This window comes from Salmo trutta, unplaced genomic scaffold (assembly GCF_901001165.1).
Source record: "Salmo trutta unplaced genomic scaffold, fSalTru1.1, whole genome shotgun sequence".
Lineage (NCBI taxonomy): Eukaryota > Metazoa > Chordata > Actinopteri > Salmoniformes > Salmonidae > Salmo > Salmo trutta.
Window position 1 is genome coordinate 19,049,602 of NW_021822911.1, and position 23,179 is coordinate 19,072,780.

The 23,179-nt window shown below is 36.5% G+C and overlaps 1 pseudogene; it reads right to left on the reverse strand.

Moving 5' to 3' along the window:
* Positions 1-10,425: 10,425 nt before the first annotated feature.
* LOC115186529 (zinc finger protein 2 homolog) lies at positions 10,426-11,724 on the reverse strand (annotated as a pseudogene).
* Between the last annotated feature and the right edge of the window lie 11,455 nt (positions 11,725-23,179).

Below are 23,179 nucleotides of genomic sequence, written 5' to 3' on the forward strand. Positions count from 1 at the left end.
TATGTATTACTCATCTCATATGTATATACTGAAATCTATTCTACTGTATCTGTCTATGTATTACTCATCTCATATGTATATACTGTATTCTACACTATTCTACTGTATCTGTCTATGTATTACTCATCTCATATGTATATACTGTATTCTATTCTACTGTATCTGTCTATGTATTACTCATCTCATATGTATATACTGTATTCTATTCTACTGTATCTGTCTATGTATTACTCATCTCATATGTATATACTGTATTCTACACTATTCTACTGTATCTGTCTATGTATTACTCATCTCATATGTATATACTGTATTCTATCCTATTCTACTGTATCTGTCTATGTATTACTCATCTCATATGTATATACTGTATTCTATACTATTCTACTGTATCTGTCTATGTATTACTCATCTCATATGTATATACTGTATTCTATTCTACTGTATCTGTCTATGTATTACTCATCTCATATGTATATACTGTATTCTATCCTATTCTACTGTATCTGTCTATGTATTACTCATCTAATATGTATATACTGTATTCTACTGTATCTTAGTCTATGTATTACTCATCTCATATGTATATACTGTATTCTATTCTACTGTATCTTAGTCTATGTATTACTCATCTCATATGTATATACTGTATTCTATTCTACTGTATCTGTCTATGGATTACTCATCTCATATGTATATACTGTATTCTATCCTATTCTAATGTATCTGTCTATGTATTACTCATCTCATATGTATATACTGTATTCTATTCTACTGTATCTGTCTATGTATTACTCATCTCATATGTATATTCTATACTATTCTACTGTATCTGTCTATGTATTACTCATCTCATATGTATATACTGTATTCTATACTATTCTACTGTATCTGTCTATGTATTACTCATCTCATATGTATATACTGTATTCTATCCTATTCTACTGTATCTGTCTATGTATTACTCATCTCATATGTATATACTGTATTCTATCCTATTCTACTGTATCTGTCTATGTATTACTCATCTCATATGTATATACGGTATTCTATTCTACTGTATCTGTCTATGTATTACTCATCTCATATGTATATACTGTATTCTATCCTACTGTATCTTAGTCTATGTATTACTCATCTCATATGTATATACTGTATTCTACACTATTCTACTGTATCTGTCTATGTATTACTCATCTCATATGTATAAACTGTATTCTATACTATTCTACTGTATCTTAGTCTATGTATTACTCATCTCATATGTATATACTGAATTCTATTCTACTGTCTCTGTCTATGTATTACTCATCTCATATGTATATACTGTATTCTATCCTATTCTACTGTATCTGTCTATGTATTACTCATCTCATATGTATATACTGTATTCTATTCTACTGTATCTTAGTCTATGTATTACTCATCTCATATGTATATACTGTATTCTATACTATTCTACTGTATCTTAGTCTATGTATTACTCATCTCATATGTATATACTGTATTCTATCCTATTCTACTGTATCTGTCTATGTTTTACTCATCTCATATGTATATACTGTATTCTATTCTATTCTACTGTATCTGTCTATGTATCACTCATCTCATATGTATATACTGTATTCTATACTATTCTACTGTATCTGTCTATGCATTACTCATCTCATATGTATATACTGTATTCTATACTATCTACTGTATCTGTCTATGTATTACTCATCTCATATGTATATACTGTATTCTATTCTACTGTATCTGTCTATGTATTACTCATCTCATATGTATATACTGTATTCTATACTATTCTACTGTATCTTAGTCTATGTATTACTCATCTCATATGTATATACTGTATTCTATTCTATCCTACTGTATCTGTCTATGTATTACTCATCTCATATGTATATACTGTATTCTATCCTACTGTATCTGTCTATGTATTACTCATCTCATATGTATATACTGTATTCTATTCTACTGTATCTGTCTATGTATTACTCATCTCATATGTATATACTGTATTCTATACTATTCTACTGTATCTGTCTATGTATTACTCATCTCATATGTATATACTGTATTCTACACTATTCTACTGTATCTGTCTATGTATTACTCATCTCATATGTATATACTGTATTCTATTCTACTGTATCTGTCTATGTATTACTCATCTCATATGTATATACTGTATTCTATTCTACTGTATCTGTCTATGTATTACTCATCTCATATGTATATACTGTATTCTATACTATTCTACTGTATCTGTCTATGCATTACTCATCTCATATGTATATACTGTATTCTATCCTATTCTACTGTATCTTAGTCTATGTATTACTCATCTCATATGTATATACTGTATTCTATACTATTCTACTGTATCTTAGTCTATGTATTACTCATCTCATATGTATATACTGTATTCTATCCTATTCTACTGTATCTGTCTATGTATTACTCATCTCATATGTATATACTGTATTCTATTCTACTGTATCTGTCTATGTATTACTCATCTCATATGTATATACTGTATTCTATCCTATTCTACTGTATCTTAGTCTATGTATTACTCATCTCATATGTATATACTGTATTCTATACTATTCTTCTGTATCTGTCTATGTATTACTCATCTCATATGTATATACTGTATTCTATCCTATTCTACTGTATCTGTCTATGTATTACTCATCTCATATGTATATACTGTATTCTATTCTACTGTATCTTAGTCTATGTATTACTCATCTCATATGTATATACTGTATTCTATACTATTCTACTGTATCTTAGTCTATGTATTACTCATCTCATATGTATATACTGAATTCTATTCTACTGTATCTGTCTATGTATTACTCATCTCATATGTATATACTGTATTCTATCCTATTCTACTGTATCTGTCTATGTATTACTCATCTCATATGTATATACTGTATTCTATTCTACTGTATCTTAGTCTATGTATTACTCATCTCATATGTATATACTGTATTCTATACTATTCTACTGTATCTTAGTCTATGTATTACTCATCTCATATGTATATACTGTATTCTATCCTATTCTACTGTATCTGTCTATGTTTTACTCATCTCATATGTATATACTGTATTCTATTCTATTCTACTGTATCTGTCTATGTATCACTCATCTCATATGTATATACTGTATTCTATACTATTCTACTGTATCTGTCTATGCATTACTCATCTCATATGTATATACTGTATTCTATACTATCTACTGTATCTGTCTATGTATTACTCATCTCATATGTATATACTGTATTCTATTCTACTGTATCTGTCTATGTATTACTCATCTCATATGTATATACTGTATTCTATACTATTCTACTGTATCTTAGTCTATGTATTACTCATCTCATATGTATATACTGTATTCTATTCTATCCTACTGTATCTGTCTATGTATTACTCATCTCATATGTATATACTGTATTCTATCCTACTGTATCTGTCTATGTATTACTCATCTCATATGTATATACTGTATTCTATTCTACTGTATCTGTCTATGTATTACTCATCTCATATGTATATACTGTATTCTATACTATTCTACTGTATCTGTCTATGTATTACTCATCTCATATGTATATACTGTATTCTACACTATTCTACTGTATCTGTCTATGTATTACTCATCTCATATGTATATACTGTATTCTATTCTACTGTATCTGTCTATGTATTACTCATCTCATATGTATATACTGTATTCTATTCTACTGTATCTGTCTATGTATTACTCATCTCATATGTATATACTGTATTCTATACTATTCTACTGTATCTGTCTATGCATTACTCATCTCATATGTATATACTGTATTCTATCCTATTCTACTGTATCTTAGTCTATGTATTACTCATCTCATATGTATATACTGTATTCTATACTATTCTACTGTATCTTAGTCTATGTATTACTCATCTCATATGTATATACTGTATTCTATCCTATTCTACTGTATCTGTCTATGTATTACTCATCTCATATGTATATACTGTATTCTATTCTACTGTATCTGTCTATGTATTACTCATCTCATATGTATATACTGTATTCTATCCTATTCTACTGTATCTTAGTCTATGTATTACTCATCTCATATGTATTATACTGTATTCTATACTATTCTACTGTATCTGTCTATGTATTACTCATCTCATATGTATATACTGTATTCGATACTATTCTACTGTATCTTAGTCTATGTATTACTCATCTCATATGTATATACTGAATTCTATTCTACTGTATCTGTCTATGTATTACTCATCTCATATGTATATACTGTATTCTACACTATTCTACTGTATCTGTCTATGTATTACTCATCTCATATGTATATACTGTATTCTATTCTACTGTATCTGTCTATGTATTACTCATCTCATATGTATATACTGTATTCTATTCTACTGTATCTGTCTATGTATTACTCATCTCATATGTATATACTGTATTCTACACTATTCTACTGTATCTGTCTATGTATTACTCATCTCATATGTATATACTGTATTCTATCCTATTCTACTGTATCTGTCTATGTATTACTCATCTCATATGTATATACTGTATTCTATACTATTCTACTGTATCTGTCTATGTATTACTCATCTCATATGTATATACTGTATTCTATTCTACTGTATCTGTCTATGTATTACTCATCTCATATGTATATACTGTATTCTATCCTATTCTACTGTATCTGTCTATGTATTACTCATCTAATATGTATATACTGTATTCTACTGTATCTTAGTCTATGTATTACTCATCTCATATGTATATACTGTATTCTATCCTATTCTAATGTATCTGTCTATGTATTACTCATCTCATATGTATATACTGTATTCTATTCTACTGTATCTGTCTATGTATTACTCATCTCATATGTATATTCTATACTATTCTACTGTATCTGTCTATGTATTACTCATCTCATATGTATATACTGTATTCTATTCTACTGTATCTGTCTATGTATTACTCATCTCATATGTATATACTGTATTCTATTCTACTGTATCTGTCTATGTATTACTCATCTCATATGTATATACTGTATTCTATACTATTCTACTGTATCTGTCTATGCATTACTCATCTCATATGTATATACTGTATTCTATCCTATTCTACTGTATCTTAGTCTATGTATTACTCATCTCATATGTATATACTGTATTCTATACTATTCTACTGTATCTTAGTCTATGTATTACTCATCTCATATGTATATACTGTATTCTATCCTATTCTACTGTATCTGTCTATGTATTACTCATCTCATATGTATATACTGTATTCTATTCTACTGTATCTGTCTATGTATTACTCATCTCATATGTATATACTGTATTCTATCCTATTCTACTGTATCTTAGTCTATGTATTACTCATCTCATATGTATATACTGTATTCTATACTATTCTTCTGTATCTGTCTATGTATTACTCATCTCATATGTATATACTGTATTCGATACTATTCTACTGTATCTTAGTCTATGTATTACTCATCTCATATGTATATACTGAATTCTATTCTACTGTATCTGTCTATGTATTACTCATCTCATATGTATATACTGTATTCTACACTATTCTACTGTATCTGTCTATGTATTACTCATCTCATATGTATATACTGTATTCTATTCTACTGTATCTGTCTATGTATTACTCATCTCATATGTATATACTGTATTCTATTCTACTGTATCTGTCTATGTATTACTCATCTCATATGTATATACTGTATTCTACACTATTCTACTGTATCTGTCTATGTATTACTCATCTCATATGTATATACTGTATTCTATCCTATTCTACTGTATCTGTCTATGTATTACTCATCTCATATGTATATACTGTATTCTATACTATTCTACTGTATCTGTCTATGTATTACTCATCTCATATGTATATACTGTATTCTATCCTATTCTACTGTATCTGTCTATGTATTACTCATCTCATATGTATATACTGTATTCTATCCTATTCTACTGTATCTGTCTATGTATTACTCATCTCATATGTATATACGGTATTCTATTCTACTGTATCTGTCTATGTATTACTCATCTCATATGTATATACTGTATTCTATCCTACTGTATCTTAGTCTATGTATTACTCATCTCATATGTATATACTGTATTCTACACTATTCTACTGTATCTGTCTATGTATTACTCATCTCATATGTATATACTGTATTCTATACTATTCTACTGTATCTTAGTCTATGTATTACTCATCTCATATGTATATACTGAATTCTATTCTACTGTATCTGTCTATGTATTACTCATCTCATATGTATATACTGTATTCTATCCTATCCTACTGTATCTTAGTCTATGTATTACTCATCTCATATGTATATACTGAATTCTATTCTACTGTATCTGTCTATGTATTACTCATCTCATATGTATATACTGTATTCTATCCTATTCTACTGTATCTGTCTATGTATTACTCATCTCATATGTATATACTGTATTCTATTCTACTGTATCTTAGTCTATGTATTACTCATCTCATATGTATATACTGTATTCTATACTATTCTACTGTATCTTAGTCTATGTATTACTCATCTCATATGTATATACTGTATTCTATCCTATTCTACTGTATCTGTCTATGTTTTACTCATCTCATATGTATATACTGTATTCTATTCTATTCTACTGTATCTGTCTATTTATCACTCATCTCATATGTATATACTGTATTCTATACTATTCTACTGTATCTGTCTATGCATTACTCATCTTATATGTATATACTGTATTCTATACTATCTACTGTATCTGTCTATGTATTACTCATCTCATATGTATATACTGTATTCTATTCTACTGTATCTGTCTATGTATTACTCATCTCATATGTATATACTGTATTCTATACTATTCTACTGTATCTTAGTCTATGTATTACTCATCTCATATGTATATACTGTATTCTATTCTATCCTACTGTATCTGTCTATGTATTACTCATCTCATATGTATATACTGTATTCTATCCTACTGTATCTGTCTATGTATTACTCATCTCATATGTATATACTGTATTCTATTCTACTGTATCTGTCTATGTATTACTCATCTCATATGTATATACTGTATTCTATACTATTCTACTGTATCTGTCTATGTATTACTCATCTCATATGTATATACTGTATTCTACACTATTCTACTGTATCTGTCTATGTATTACTCATCTCATATGTATATACTGTATTCTATACTATTCTACTGTATCTGTCTATGTATTACTCATCTCATATGTATATACTGTATTCTATCCTATTCTACTGTATCTTAGTCTATGTATTACTCATCTCATATGTATATACTGTATTCTATACTATCTACTGTATCTGTCTATGCCGCTCTGACATTGCTCGTCCATATATTTATATATTCTTATTCCATTACTTAGATTTGTGTGTATTAGGTATTTGTTGCGAAATTGTTAGATATTACTGCACTGTTGGAGCAAGGAAATCAAGCATTTAGTTAGATATTACTGCACTGTTGGAGCAAGGAACACAAGCATTTCGCTACACCTGCAATATCTGCTAAACACATGTATGTGACAAATAACATTTGATTTGATTTATTATGAAGTCACTTGTGTAAAATGTACTTTTCTCCACTCATTCTGATGCATATTCAGTGGCCTGACTGCCTCCAGACTGTCAAAGGCCCATCCTGGTAGATCTGAACCTAATGCAGCTTGGAGTGATCAGATGACAGAAGTCACATTTAGGTGCCAGGTGTAACTGAGGCCATAGATGCTCCATATCCATTACTTTGAGTGTTTTTATATAATATGACTAAATGTGTTTCTGTGTTGCAGGGACAGTCAAGAAATGTAACAGCAAGGCCACAGAACATGACATAAGCAGAGCTGTGGGAGACCACCTCAAGCCCCTGGTAGAGCCGGGGGTGGTGTTTACCACTCCACCACGCCTTCAGCAGGCTGGAAAAGTGGGATTGATCTGGTTGATCCAATTGTTTGTTTCTGTTTTCAGTAGTTGAATCCTTTGACATGGGATTGATACTGATTTTCATACTACCAGCGACCAAGAGTCTGTTGATTGGTCGGTCATAGGGTTCATTAGTTTTGCAATAGGATCAAATCAAGCTTTATTTATACAGCACATTTCAGACATGGATGCAACACAATGGCTTCACAGGAAAAAACAATGAAAATAAACAGAAATATTTAGTACACAAACATAACAGGATAAAAAAAAACAGAAGACTAACAACTGAAATACTAATGAGCATTCTAAGGAAATGCCATTGATTAAAATATTAATTGGATGCAATATCCAACCCAAAATATAACTTGTTTTTTAGGAGGGTCTCTGAAAGACACTATGGGGGTGTCCACTGAAAGTTGACTAGTAACAACAACTGGGACCTAAAAGACACCCACCATGAGACCCACTAAATCTGCCCAAGAAGAGGAAAACAAAAGAAAAACCTACACCAAACTTAAAGACAGGAAGTAAACCAAAAAGGTGGAGCAACTAAAGGTGTTGACTCTCCACATGTATCAAGACAACTGGAGCACTGGGCCAGACACTCTTAAATAGAACCTGGACCAGCTCAGGTGAAACACCTTCCCACTAACGAGATGGACAAGCCGGTGTAACACATACTGACTAAAGAGGTGACACCAATCAGTGCGTCCTACGTGCTAACGAGCTAGACGTGCTAACGAGCTAGACGTGCTAACGAGCTAGACGTGCTAACGAGCTAACGAGCTAGACGTGCTGACGAGCTAGACGTGCTGACGAGCTAGACGTGCTGACGAGCTAGACGTGCTGACGAGCTAGACGTGCTAACGAGCTAGACGTGCTAACGAGCTAGACGTGCTAAAGTCCAACCTCAAAACATAAATGGAAAAACCAAAGCATGTAACACCTTAAGACAACAAATATATCCTATATTTTTGTTGGACAAGTTTGCTCACCACCAACAGAAAACAACTTCCATTTCACATTATAATCAACTACAATGCTTCACCTTCTTCAATACTAACATGGTGTCTACTGGCTGTCAACATTTAAAAACAACAAAAAACACGTACTTCTAAATAATAATATACAATCATATAATTTCTATAGAATCCTAAAACTCACTAGCTTCTAGAACTCTCGTCTTCCTAAAACTCACTAGCTTCTAGAACTCTCGTCTTCCTAAAACTCACTAGCTTCTAGAACTCTCGTCTTCCTAAAACTCACTAGCTTCTAGAACTCTCGTCCCGTTGGAACGAGCCCAAACAAAAATCAAATCAAATTGTATTAGTCATGTCTGATTTCAAGAGCAAACTCCTGCAATACCTCGATAGGCATGTTGTTGGATCGGGGCCCAGTCCCCAATGTCATGCTCTAGTACATTTGGGTTGACACATCTGAGAATGAACCCTGATATTATAAAAGCAGGGCAACAATATCAATATAATTGTACCCAAAAATTGTCAGTTGGTTGCATAAATAATTATGATTACTAAATGTTAAATGAATTGTAAATATGAAATATAAAAAGCAAATGTACACCCCTTTGTTAATATGTATTGGCAATAATTAACTTAAGGGTGAGGCATGGAATAATAAAACATGTATCTTTTGTCAGGCTGAATGTTTGAAATATGAGATGATTTGAGTCATGCTTCTTCAGTAGTGGAATAAAGACAATTAGCATTTGAATGTTGTAAAGAAATACTGGAGTGATGTAGGATTGTTAATAAAATTGATTATAGATCAATTTATTATACTGCGTCCATGTGTATAGGCTGCAAGTACGTTGAAATGAAGCTGTTTTCAAGTCATTGAAAAAATGACCAGAAAAGACTTTCACTTTCAACTACAACCGAACATATATTGGACATCTGGCATAGTCTTATTTTCAAAGTCTTTTGAATTACATTTTGCTAAATGGGAATAGCGCAATGTCTAAACAGTTACCGTTGTAACGTGTCCAAATCAATAACCAATATTTAGAAACCGTTTGGGATATACTGAAAACCTAAACATTTTGAAGTGTTGTGTTTTGATTCAAGTCGGTCACCAACATGGTAAGTGTAACACAAGTCTTTTTTTGTTAATCACTTTTTGTTAAATCACATAAATAGTAACTCTTCCATTTCAGAGCCTGGATTTTCCCCCTGAGGCTAATATCCATATCATGTTGAAATCAATAGAACAGGGGACAAACGTTTAGGGTTCTACATTGTGACATCACTAAAATACTCCTATTACAATGTTAAAACATTCTATATTGTGACATTAATTCATTGATATCATGAAACAACTCCTTCATGTATTTTCTGATGTTTAATCAGAGGTCTTTTACTAGAGTATCTCTTCCCACATTGATCACAGCTATAAGGTTTCTCTCCTGTGTGTGTTCTCTGGTGTATAGTCAGCTGGCCAGATGTAGTAAAACTCTTCCCACATTGATCACAGCTATAAGATTTCTCTCCTGTGTGTGTTCTTTGGTGTACAATAAGATTATTAGATTTACCAAAACTCTTCCCACATTGATCACAGCTATAAGGTGTCTCTCCTGTGTGTTTTCTCTGGTGTATAGTCAGCTGGTCAGATGTAGTAAAACTCTTCCCACACTGATCACAGCTATAAGGTTTCTCTCCTGTGTGTGTTCTTTGGTGTACAATAAGATTATTAGATTTACCAAAACTCTTCCCACATTGATCACAGCTATAAGGTGTCTCTCCTGTGTGTTTTCTCTGGTGTATAGTCAGCTGGTCAGATGTAGTAAAACTCTTCCCACATTGATCACAGCTAAAAGGTTTCTCTCCTGTGTGTGTTCTTTGGTGTACAATAAGATTATTAGATTTACCAAAACTCTTCCCACATGATCACAGCTATAAGGTGTCTCTCCTGTGTGTTTTCTCTGGTGTATAGTCAGCTGGTCAGATGTAGTAAAACTCTTTCCACATTGATCACAGCTATAAGGTTTCTCTCCTGTGTGTGTTCTTTGGTGTACAATAAGATTATTAGATTTACCAAAACTCTTCCCACATTGATCACAGCTATAAGGTGTCTCTCCTGTGTGTTTTCTCTGGTGTATAGTCAGCTGGTCAGATGTAGTAAAACTCTTTCCACATTGATCACAGCTATAAGGTTTCTCTCCTGTGTGTGTTCTTTGGTGTACAATAAGATTATTAGATTTACCAAAACTCTTCCCACATTGATCACAGCTATAAGGTTTCTCTCCTGTGTGTTTTCTCTGGTGTATAGTCAGCTGGCTAGATGTAGTAAAACTCTTCCCACATTGATCACAGCTGTAAGATTTCTCTCCTGTGTGTACTCGCTGATGTATTTTAAGGACTGATGAATATTTGCAATGTTTCCCACAGTCAGAGCAGCAATGAGATTTCTTCCCTGTGGGTCTCTGCAGGTGTTTCTTGAGGAGTTCTGATCTGGAGAGACTCTTCTCTGCCTCTTCAGCATCATGAGGTTGTTGAGGCTCCCCAGAGGATCCACGATAGTCCCGTCTCTCTCCTGTGTGAACAACAAAGTCATACAGATGGTTAAATGCCCACAACAGCAGAAATCCACTGTTTATTTGAGGTAAAAAGGGATGACCAGAGAGTACCCATGAAGTTGTACAACATTTGACAAGACTATCTTAAGACAGTCAAGACCTAAGCAGTGTGCCAGACAACTTTTGGCCTCCAATATAGGCCCCTTTCTGTGTTTGCTAAAATTGCAGCGATGCACATGCAATTTGGTTGTAGAAACTCCTCCATTCTAATGAGGAAACCATTAGTCATGGATGTAGTATATCTGGTAATGAGGAAACCACTAGTTATGGATGTACTATATCTGGTAATGAGGAAACCACTAGTTATGGATGTAGTATATCTGGTAATGAGGAAAGCACTAGTTATGGATGTAGTATATCTGGTAATGAGGAAAGCACTAGTTATGGATGTAGTATATCTGGTAATGAGGAAAGCACTAGTTATGGATGTAGTATATCTGGTAATGAGGAAACCACTAGTTATGGATGTAGTATATCTGGTAATGAGAAACCACTAGTTATGATGTAGTATATCTGGTAATGAGGAAACCACTAGTTATGGATGTAGTATATCTGGTAATGAGGAAACCACTAGTTATGGATGTAGTATATCTGGTAATGAGGAAACCACTAGTTATGGATGTAGTATATCTGGTAATGAGGAAACCACTAGTTATGGATGTAGTATATCTGGTAATGAGGAAACCACTAGTTATGGATGTAGTATATCTGGTATTGAGGAAACCACTAGTTATGGATGTAGTATATCTGGTAATGAGGAAACCACTAGTTATGGATGTAGTATATCTGGTAATGAGGAAACCACTAGTTATGGATGTAGTATATCTGGTAATGAGGAAACCACTAGTTATGGATGTAGTATATCTGGTAATGAGGAAACCACTAGTTATGGATGTAGTTATATCTGGTAATGAGGAAACCACTAGTGTTGGATGTAGTATATCTGGTAATGAGGAAACCACTAGTTATGGATGTAGTATATCTGGTAATGAGGAAACCACTAGTTATGGATGTAGTATATCTGGTATTGAGGAAACCACTAGTTATGGATGTAGTATATCTGGTATTGAGGAAACCACTAGTTATGGATGTAGTATATCTGGTAATGAGGAAACCACTAGTTATGGATGTAGTATATCTGGTAATGAGGAAACCACTAGTTATGGATGTAGTATATCTGGTAATGAGGAAACCACTAGTTATGGATGTAGTATATCTGGTAATGAGGAAACCACTAGTTATGGATGTAGTATATCTGGTAATGAGGAAACCACTAGTTATGGATGTAGTATATCTGGTAATGAGGAAACCACTAGTTATGGATGTAGTTGTCACGTCCTGACCCTTGTAAGATGTCATTTTCTATAGTAGTGTGGGCAGAGCGTGACAGGTTTTTTTGGGGGGTGGTTTTCTATTTCTATGTTTAAGTTCTAGTTTTTCTATTTCTATGTTGTTGTTTTTTGGGTTGATCTCCAATTGGAGGCAGCTGGTCCTCGTTACCTCTAATTGGAGATCATATTTAAGTTGGGGCTTTTTCTAGTGTGTTTGTGGGTAGTTGTTTTCCGTTTTGTATGGGTTACCTGACGGAACTGTTGGTGGTCGTTTTGTTAAGTGTTTCCTTAATAAAGTAAATATGAGCACTCAACACGCTGAGCCTTGGTCCCCTTTAGACGACCCCTGTTACAGTAGTATATCTGCTTGGAGCAAAAATGGTGAGCCAAGATTTTAGTTTTTCACATTGTATTCTGAATATTACAGCGCACTATTAGGACAAGATCAGGAGTACTTCTCAAGGAAACACATTAAGTTCTGTGTCTATTCACTAATTCACCACCATGGGGGAAAACTCTGGGGAGTTCTCATAGGCTGACAGGAAAAAATAAACTCCATTTACAGGTTGCATATGAGTGCATTTCACATTACTTTGGATTATAATTGTAGGGCTCGTTTGAATCTCCTGCTTAATATGTTTGTGTTATTGTCGCAAATCAACTGCTTTACACTTAAAAAACACTTCAACCAGTAAAATGCTTTTTGGCTAGCTTTAACATCAGCCTGACAATGAGGGTTTGTACACTTAAGTGTTTAACAAATTGGCCCATAACTTCACCTAACAACAACATATACCTACTGTAGGACCCATAACTTCACCTAACAATAACATAGACCTACTGTAGGACCCATAACTTCACCTAACAATAACATAGACCTACTGTAGGACCCATAACTTCACCTAACAATAACATAGACCTACTGTAGGACCCATAACTTCAACTAACAACAACATAGACCTACTGTAGGACCCATAACGTCACCTAACAATAACATAGACCTACTGTAGGACCCATAACTTCACCTAACAACAACATAAACCTACTGTAGGACCCATAACTTCACCTAACAATAACATAGACCTACTGTAGGACCCATAACTTCACCTAACAACAACATAGACCTACTGTAGGACCCATAACTTCACCTAATAACAACATAGACCTACTGTAGGACCCATAACTTCACCTAACAACAACATAGACCTACTGTAGGACCCATAACTTCACCTGTCATGTTGAGATTGGTTTCCCCTGTCTTACTTTCCTGTCATGTTGAGATTGGTTAGTTCTTCTTGAGAGAACTAACCCAAAATTAGTCCAACTAACCCAAAATTAGTCGAAAGGCTAAGGGATTTTCTTAATAGCTCAGTCTTATCACTCAATATGAGTCAAAATCGGTCACTTCCAGGACTGCTCATTTTGTCAAAAATGAAAAAATGAAAAAAATAACAACTCACAGCTGTGTTAATAGACCCAACTCAAACATCTGCTATCTTGAAATGTCCAAAAAAGGTATTTAAATGGGCCTACCAGACATCTTCTTGAGAGAAGCCTGCAGAGTTCTGTCCTCCTATCCAGGTCTGTACCCAAACAATTTGAACTTCTACTTCTAAAAATACATCTCTCCAAAAACAAGTCTCTCACCGTTGCCGCCTGCTATAGACCCCCCTCGGCCCCAAGCTGTGCTCTGGACACCATATGTGAACTGATTGCCCCCATCTATCTTCAGAGCTCGTGCCACTAGGTGACCTAAACTGGGACATGCTTAACACCCCAGCCATTCTACAATCCAAGCTTGATGCCCTCAATCTCACACAAATTATTAATGAACCCACCAGGTACAACCCCAAAGCCGCAAACTCTGGCACCCTCATAGATATCATCCTAACCAATGTGCCCTCTAATTACACCTCTGCTGTTTTCAACCAAGATCTCAGCGATCACTGCCTCATTGCCTGCACCCGTAATGGGTCAGCGGTCAAACGACCTCCACTCATCACTGTCAAACGCTCCCTGAAACATTTCAACGAGCAAGCCTTTCTAATCGACCTGGCCCTGGTATCCTGGAAGGACATTGACCTCATCCCGTCAGTAGAGGATGCCTGGTTATATTTTAAAAATGCCTTCCTCTCCATCTTAAATAAGCATGCCCCTTTCAAGAAATTTAGAACCAGGAAACAGATATAGCCCTTGGTTCTCCCCAGACCTGACTGCCCTTAACCAACACAAAATATCCTGTGGCGTTATGCATTAGCATCGAACTGCCCCCGCGATATTCAACTTTTTAGGGAAGTTAGAAACCAATACACACAGGCAGTTAGAAACGCCAAGGCTAGCTTTTTTCAAACAAAAATTTGCTTCGTGAAACTCCAACTCTAAAAGTTCTGGGACATTGTAAAGTCCATGGAGAATAAGAACACCTCCTCCCAACTGCCCACTGCACTGAGGATGGAAACTCTGTCACCACCGATAAGCCCACTATAATTGAGAATTTCAATAAGCATTTTTCTACGGCTGGCCATGCTTCCACCTAACTACCCCTACTGCATTCAACAGCACTGCACCCCCCACAGCTACTCGCCCAAACCTCCCCCATTTCTCCTTCTCCCAAATCCATTCAGCTGATGTTCTGAAAGAGCTGCAAAATCTGGACCCCTACAAATCAGCTGGGCTTGACAATCTGGACCCTTTCTTTCTAAAATTATCTGCCTAAATTATTGCAACCCCTATTACTAGCCTGTTCAACCTCTCTTTTTTGTGTCGTCTGAGATTCCCATAGATTGGAAAGCAGCTGCTGTCATCCCCCTCTTCAAAGGAGGTGACACTCTTGACCCAAATTGCTACAGACCTATATCCATCCTACCCTGCCTTTCTAAGGTCTTCGAAAGCCAAGTCAACAAACAGATTACCGACTATTTCGAATCCCACCGCACCCTCTCCGCTATGCAATCTGGTTTCAGAGCTGGTCATGGGTGCACCTCAGCCACGCTCAAGGTCCTAAACGACATCGTAACCGCATCGATAAGAAACAATACTGTGCTGCCGTATTCATTGACCTGGCCAAAGCTTTTGACTCTGTTAATCACCACATCCTCATCGGCAAGACTTAGTAGCCTTGGTTTCTCAAACGATTGCGTCGCCTGGTTCACCAACTACTTCTCTGACAGAGTTCAGTGTGTCAAATCGGAGGGCCTACTGTCTGGACCTCTGGCAGTCTCTATGGGGGTACCACAGGGTTCAATTCTTGGGCCAACTCTTTTCTCTGTATACATAAATGATGTCACTCTTGCTGCTGGTGAATCTCTGATCCACCTCTACGCAGACGACACCATTCTGTATACTTCTGGCCCTTCTTTGGACACTGTGTTAACAACCCTCCAGACGAGCTTCAATGCCATTCAACTCTCCTTCCGTGGCCTCCAACTGCTCCTAAACACAAGTAAAACTAAATGCATGCTCTTCAACCGATCGCTGCCTGCACCTGCCCGCCCATCCAGCATAACTTCTCTGGACGGTTCTAACTTAGAATTTGTGGACAACTACAAATACCTAGGTGTCTGGTTAGACTGTAAACTCTCCTTCCAGACTCACATCAATCATCTCCAATCCAAAGTGAAATCTAGAATTGGCTTCCTATTTCGCAACAAAGCATCCTTCACTCATGCTGCCAAACATACCCTCGTAAAACTGACCATCCTACCGATCCTCGACTTCGCGATGTCATTTACAAATAGCCTCCAATACCCTACTCAACAAGCTGGATGCAGTCTATCACAGTGCCATCCGTTTTGTCACCAAAGCCCATATACAACCCACCACTGCGATCTGTATGCTCTCGTTGGCTGGCCTTCACTTCATAATCGTCGCCAAACACATTGGCTCCAGGTCATCTACAAGACCCTGCTAGGTAAAGTCCCCCCTTATCTCCGCTCACTGGTCACCATAGCAGCACCCACCTGTAGCACGCGCTCCAGCAGGTATATCTCTCTGGTCACCCCTAAAGCCAACTCCTCCTTTGGTCGTCTCTCCTTCCAGTTCTCTGCTGCCAACGACTGGAACGAACTACAAAAATCTCTGAAATTGGAAACACTTATCTCCCTCACTAGCTTTAAGCACCAGCTGTCAGAGCAGCTCACAGATCACTGCACCTGTACATAGCCCATCTATAATTTAGCCCAAACTACTACCTCTTCCCCCACTGTATTTATTTATTTATTTATTTTGCTCCTTTGCACCATATTATTTATATTTGAACTTTCTTCAAACTACAAATCTACCATTCCAGTGTTTTTCTTGCTATACTTTATTTACTTTGCCACCATGGCATTTTTTTGCTTTTACCTCCCTTATCTCACATCATTTGCTCACATTGTATATAGACATATTTTTCTACTGTATTATTGACTGTATGTTGTTTACTCCATGTGTAACTCTGTGTTGTTGTATGTTGTCGAACTGCTTTGCTTTATCTTGGCCAGGTCGCAATTGTAAATGAGAACTTGTTCTCAACTTGCCTACCTGGTTAAATAAAGGTGAATAAAATAAAAATAAAAATAAATAAAAAAGACAAGGTCAGGGACTCCTGACTGACTTTACTCTCCGTCATGTTGAAATATGACAAAAGCTCTAGGCTGTTTTTAACCACTTCCGGTTGTCCAGGAAGTTCTACTCAACACCACGTTGTCTTTGGGGTAGACATAAACAGAATCCTGAATAAGAAGTCTCTACCTTAATAATTGACTGAATGACACATGGTTGAGTTGCGTAATTTTCACTATCTGCAGGTGGCCATATGACAATAGCTCTAGGCTGTTTTTAACAACTTCCGGTTGTCACAGGAAGCTCTTGCTTCACACACGTTGTCTTTGGGGTAGTCTCAGTCCTGTCTGATGCTGTCTGGTCAGTGAAACAGTCTGTCTCAGTCCTGTCTGATAAGTGAAACAGTTTGTCTCAGTCCTGTCTGGTCAGTGAAACAGTCTGTCTCAGTCCTGTCTGATGCTGTCCGGTCAGTGAAACAGTCTGTCTCAGTCCTGTATGATGCTGTCCGGTCAGTGAAACAGTCTGTCTCAGTCCTGTCTGATGCTGTCTGGTCATAAAGAGTATAACATTGTTGCTGCCCGTAGCGTTGAAGGCAAGGGAAGCCAGTGAGCATTTGGCTTCCTTTGATTGTGTTGGCTGTGCTAGCTGTGCTAGCTGTGTTAGCTGTGTTAGCTGTGTTAGCTGTGCTAGCTGCGTTAGCTGTGCTAGCTGTGTTAGCTGTGCTAGCTGTGTTAGCTGTGTTAGCTGTGCTAATCCAAGTTTATGGTTTTAAAAAAGGGCAAAATTAAAGACAGATCGTAACTGTAGGTGCTGAACTCTCTGTGTCGTTTTAAAGCAATAGTCGTTTTTGTCGTCCCTAAAACGTCTGAAACATATATTTTGCTTTGACCGTGCTGCAGGTCACCTAACTGTTTGGTTACATGCAATACACTTTGTGTGGACTTCACCGGACAGCGGTTGCTCTCTGGTTTTGAGATGAAAACAAATGTCTAGTTTAATTTATTTTGCCGCTGTGTCTAGTAGTAGTACCATTCAACAGACAGCAGGGGGCAGTAGAACCTGTCTCACAGTGGAAGGCAGACACCGTGGATTCATTTGTCTTTAGTAAGATCAAACTGAACTAACTGCTATCTTGAAATGTTGAAAAAGTGTTTTTAAATAAGCATCTATCATTTGAAAATTAGTTGAAAGGCTAAGTGATTCTCCTCCTGACAAGAAGCTGACAGCCTTCAAACAGAGCAAAAAAACTGGTCCCAAACAATATGTCAAAATGAATAAAAAATTATACAGCTGTCTTTAATAAGATCAAACTGAACTAACTGCTATCTTGAAATGTTGAAAAAGTGTTTTTAAATAGGCATCCTATCATTTGAAAATTAGTTGAAAGCTAAGTGATTCTCCTCCTGAGAGAAGCTGACAGCCTTCAAACATAGCAAAAAAACTGGTCCCAAACAATATGTCAAAATGAATAAAAAATGATTACAGCTGTCTTTAATAAGATCAAACTGAACTAACTGCTATCTTGAAATGTTGAAAAAGTGTTTTTAAATAGGCATCCTATCATTGAAAATTAGTTGAAAGGCTAGTGATTCTCCTCCTGACAAGAAGTTGACAGCCTTCAAACATAGTGCAAAGAAAGTGGGCGTGAACATAGAATATTTTTGGGTCAAAAAAAAGAATATACAGCTGTCTTTAATAAGATCAAACTGAACTAACTGCTATCTTGAAATGTTGAAAAAGTGTTTTTAAATAGCTCAGTCTTATCACTCAATATGAGTCAAAATCTGTCACTTCCAGGAGTGCTAATTTTGTCAAAAATGAAAAAATGAAAAAATTAACAACTCACAGCTGTGTTAATAGACCCAACTCAAACATCTGCTATCTTGAAATGTCCAAAAAGGTATTTAAATGGGCCTACCAGACATCTTCTTGAGAGAAGATAAGGTCAGGGACTCCTGACTGACTCTCTGTCATGTTGAAATAGGTTCTCCTGTCTTACTTTCTGTCATGTTGAGATTGGTTTCCCTGTCTTACTTTCTGTCATGTTGAGATTGGTTAGTTCTTCTTGAGAGAACTAACCCAAAATTAGTCCAACTAACCCAAAATTAGTCGAAAGGCTAAGGGATTTTCTAAATAGCTCAGTCTTATCACTCAATATGAGTCAAAATCTGTCACTTCCAGGACTGCTCATTTTGTCAAAAATGAAAAAATGAAAAAAATAACAACTCACAGCTGTGTTAATAGACCCAACTCAAACATCTGCTATCTTGAAATGTCCAAAAAAGGTATTTAAATGGGCCTACCAGACACCTTCTTGAGAGAAGATAAGGTCAGGGACTCCTGACTGACTTTACTCTCCGTCATGTTGAAATATGACAAAAGCTCTAGGCTGTTTTTAACCACTTCCGGTTGTCACAGGGAGTTCTTACTCAACACACGTTGTCTTTGGGGTAGACATAAACAGAATCCTGAATAAGAAGTCTCTACCTTCAGAATTGACTGAATGACACATGGTTGAGTTGCATGATTTTCAACATCTGCAGGTGGACATATGGCAATAGCTCTTGGGTGTTTTTAACAACTTCCGGTTGTCACAGGAAGTTCTTACTCAACACACGTTGTCTTTGGGGTAGACATAAACAGAATCCTGAATAAGAAGTCTCTACCTTAATAATTGACTGAATGACACATGGTTGAGTTGCGTAATTTTCACTATCTGCAGGTGGCCATATAACAATAGCTCTAGGCTGTTTTTAACAACTTCCGGTTGTCACAGGAAGCTCTTGCTTCACACACGTTGTCTTTGGGGTAGTCTCAGTCCTATCTGATGCTGTCTGGTCAGTGAAACAGTCTGTCTCAGTCCTGTCTGATAAGTGAAACAGTTTGTCTCAGTCCTGTCTGGTCAGTGAAAACAGTCTGTCTCAGTCCTGTCTGATGCTGTCCGGTCAGTGAAACAGTCTGTCTCAGTCCTGTCTGATGCTGTCTGGTCATAAAGAGTATAACATTGTTGCTGCCCGTAGCGTTGAAGGCAAGGGAAGCCAGTGAGCATTTGGCTTCCTTTGATTGTGTTGGCTGTGCTAGCTGTGCTAGCTGTGTTAGCTGTGCTCGCTGTGCTAGCTGTGCTAGCTGTGCTCGCTGTGCTAGCTGTGTTAGCTGTGTTAGCTGTGCTAGCTGTGTTAGCTGTGTTGGCTGTGCTAGCTGTGCTGGCTGTGCTAGCTGTGCTAGAGCTGTGCTGGCTGTGTGCTGGCTGCTAGCTGTGATAGCTGTAGCTGTGTCAGCTGTGCTAGCTGTGTTAGCTGTAGCTGTGTTAGCTGTGCTACTGTGTTAGCGGTGTTAGCTGTGCTAGCTGTGCTAACTGTGTTAGCAGTGTTAGCTGTGCTAGCTGTGCTAGCTGTGTAAGCCGTTTTAGCTGTGCTAACTGTGTTAGCTGTGTTAGCTGTGCTAGCTGTGCTAACTGTGTTAGCTGTGCTAGCTGTTTAGCTGTGCTAATCCAAGTTTATGGTTTTAAAAAAGGGCAAAATTAAAGACAGATCGTAACTGTAGGTGCTGAACTCTCTGTGTCGTTTTAAAGCAATAGCGTTTTGTCGTCCCTAAAACGTCTGAAACATATATTTTGCTTTGACCGTGCTGCAGGTCACCTAACTGTTTTGTTTACATGCATACGCTTTGTGTGGACTTCACCGGACAGCGGTTGCTCTCTGGTTTTGAGATGAAAACAAATGTCTAGTTTAATTTATTCTGCCGCTGTGTCTAGTAGTAGTACCATCAACAGACAGCAGGGGGCAGTAGAACCTGTCTTCACAGTGGAAAGGCAGACACAGTGGATTCATTTGTCTTTAATAAGATCAAACTGAAACTAACTGCTATCTTGAAATGTTGAAAAAGTGTTTTTAATAGGCATCCTATCATTTGAAAATTAGTTGAAAGGCTAAGTGATTCTCCTCCTGAGAAGAAGCTGACAGCCTTCAAACAGAGCAAAAAAATGGTCCCAACAATATGTCAAATGAATTAAAAAATGATACAGCTGTCTTTAATAAGATCAAACTGAACTAACTGCTATCTTGAAATGTTTGAAAAAGTGTTTTTTAAATAGGCATCCTATCATTTGAAAAGTAGTTGAAAGGCTAAGTGATTCTCCTCCTGAGAAGAAGCTGACAGCCTTCAAACAGAGCAAAAAAGTGGGTCCCAAACAATATGTCCAAAATGAATAAAAAATGATACAGCTGTCTTTAATAAGATCAACTGAACTAACTGCTATCTTGAAATGTTGAAAAAGTGTTGTCTTTAAATAGTCAGTCTTATCACTCAATATGAGTCAAAATCTGTCACTTCCAGGACGTGCTCATTTTGTCAAAAATTAAAAAATGAACAAAAATTAACACCTCACAGCTGTGTTAATAGACCCAACTCAAACATCTGCTATCTTGAAATGTCCAAAAAAGGTATTTAAATGGGCCTACCAGACATCTTCTTGAGAGAAGACAAGGTCAGGGACTCCTGACTGACTCTCTGTCATGTTGAAATAGGTTCTCCTGTCTTACTTTCTGTCATGTTGAGATTGGTTAGTTCTTCTTGAGAGAACTAACCCAAAATTAGTCCAACTAACCCAAAATTAGTCGAAAGGCTAAGGGATTTTCTAAATAGCTCAGTCTTATCACTCAATATGAGTCAAAATCGGTCACTTCCAGGACTGCTCATTTTGTCAAAAATGAAAAAAAGAAAAAAATAACAACTCACAGCTGTGTTAATAGACCCAACTCAAACATCTGCTATCTTGAAATGTCCAAAAAAGGTATTTAAATGGGCCTACCAGACATCTTCTTGAGAGAAGACAAGGTCAGGGACTCCTGACTGACTTTACTCTCCGTCATGTTGAAATATGACAAAAGCTCTAGGCTGTTTTTAACCACTTCCGGTTGTCACAGGAAGTTCTTACTCACACACGTTGTCTTTGGGGTAGACATAAACAGAATCCTGAATAAGAAGTCTCTACCTAATAATTGACTGAATGCACATGCTTGAGTTGCGTAATTTTCACTATCTGCAGGTGGCCATATGACAATAGCTCTAGGCTGTTTTTAACAACTTCCGGTTGTCACAGGAAGCTCTTGCTTCACACACGTTGTCTTTGGGGTAGTCTCAGTCCTGTCTGATGCTGTCTGGTCAGTGAAACAGTCTGTCTCAGTCCTGTCTGATAAGTGAAACAGTTTGTCTCAGTCCTGTCTGGTCAGTGAAACAGTCTGTCTCAGTCCTGTCTGATGCTGTCAGGTCAGTGAAACAGTCTGTCTCAGTCCTGTCTGATGCTGTCTGGACAGTGAAACAGTCTGTCTCAGTCCTGTCTGATGCTGTCTGGTCATAAAGAGTATAACATTGTTGCTGCCCGTAGCGTTGAAGGCAAGGGAAGCCAGTGAGCATTTGGCTTCCTTTGATTGTGTTGGCTGTGCTAGCTGTGTTAGCTGTGCTAGCTGTGTTAGCTGTGTTAGCTGTGCTAGCTGTGTTAGCTGTGCTAGCTGCGTTAGCTGTGCTAGCTGAGCTAGCTGTGTTAGCTGTTCTAATCCAAATTTATGGTTTTAAAAAAGGGCAAAATTAAAGACAGATCGTAATTGTAGGTGCTGAACTCTCTGTGTCGTTTTAAAG